Here is a 1,617-nt window from a genome sequence, read left to right on the forward strand (position 1 = left end):
GCTCCTGAGGAGATGCCGCTGATGCCGACGCTGACGCACCCTCTCCCTGCGGGCGAGCTGTCTCTGCCGTGGCCGGCACCACCCTGCTTCCCGACAAAAGGGGACCACCCAACCCCCCCCTGCCTGTACCAGCCCTGGGGACACCCCCCCTGCCTTACCAGCCCTGGGGACACCCAACCGGGGACACTCGTGGCACCCCACAGCCCCTCTGTGTCCCCCCCACTCACATATTTGAAGGAGAGGACGATGGCAGTGACAATCCCGGTCACCATGACCACAATGCCCAACACGCAGAAGAGCCCTGGGCACGATGTAAAATCAACCTGCCGGGGACACACATATGTCACGGGAGAGCTCAGGGAGTCCCCACCGCCTGGCTCCCTTTGCCTGACCCCCCCACCAGGGCAGGGCAGGGCACATCCCCCTCCTCACCTTGGTCTGGAAGCAGAAGATGGTGACAATGATGGCCACGATAGCAGTGATGAGCATGGCAATCAGGACAGCACTGGTGTCATACATACTGCAGACAGAGGGGACAACAGAGTCACTCCATGCTTGGTCACCCCCCCACAGCCCAAATCCTGGGCAGGGATTCCACTGTCCCCAAGCCCAGGGGACCAGGGTGTCCCCCAGCTCCCAGCAGCCCCTCATTTGAGGCAGCCACGTGGTGAAGAACAGGAGGGACCCCAGCTCCTGTCACCATGGGGTCCCTGGGGCATACCTGGCGATTGTCCCCGTCATGAACCCCATGGCCAGCGTCTGTGGGAGAGAAGGGTGGGCTCAGCAGGACGAGTGGCACCATGGGGGCCAGCAGTTCCTGGCTGTCCCCCACCTGCCCACACATCTTCCCGTTCCTCCCAGCCCGCCTGAGGAGCTGGGGTGCCATGGGGGCACCACTGAACACCACTCCCCCCAAAACCGGCCCTGGCCCACTCACGAAGAGGCTCAGCAGGATGATGTTCCAGGGGAAGCGTCTCCTGGGGACGAAATGGGGGGAGAGAGCCCCCCTCCATATCCACACCCTTCCACCCCGGGGGTCCCAGCCACCAGTGACTCACCGGGGACCCTGGCAGCAGGCCAGCACCAGGTAGGTCACCACAAACACGGCGCTGCAGAGAGAGACAGTGGGTGTCAGCCCTGAGACACCCCCCCCACACACACCGGGACTGCCCCCCTGGCCTGGGAGGCTGCAATTGCGGGGTACTGCTAGAGGACACCCCCGGGGGGGGAGCGAGCCGGGGGACCCCTTACTCACTATGAGGCGTAGTAGACGGCGACATTCCTCCGGACGAAGGAGCGGACGGGGGAGCTGCGGGACAGGAGGGATGGGTGTGAGGGAGGGAGGACAGCAAGTGCTGTCCCCTTGGGACCCCCCCCCCCGCAGGGGACACGAGGCCAGGCTCCCCTATTTTTCAGGGCAAGGCTAAGGGGGGACCCTTCACTCACACAAAGGTGAACATGGCGATGATGCCCACCGTCACCAGCAGCTGCAGGGAGATGATGGCATAAACCTGCAAGAGGCGGGGGGATCAGCACCCGGTCCCCCACCCTGACAAGTGCCCTCCCACCCTGACGGGGTGCCCCCAGCCCCCCCAGCCTCACCTTGCGGATGAAGGT

This window comes from Charadrius vociferus, unplaced genomic scaffold (genome assembly GCF_000708025.1).
Source record: "Charadrius vociferus isolate BGI_N301 unplaced genomic scaffold, ASM70802v2 scaffold385, whole genome shotgun sequence".
Taxonomy (NCBI): Eukaryota; Metazoa; Chordata; class Aves; order Charadriiformes; family Charadriidae; genus Charadrius; species Charadrius vociferus.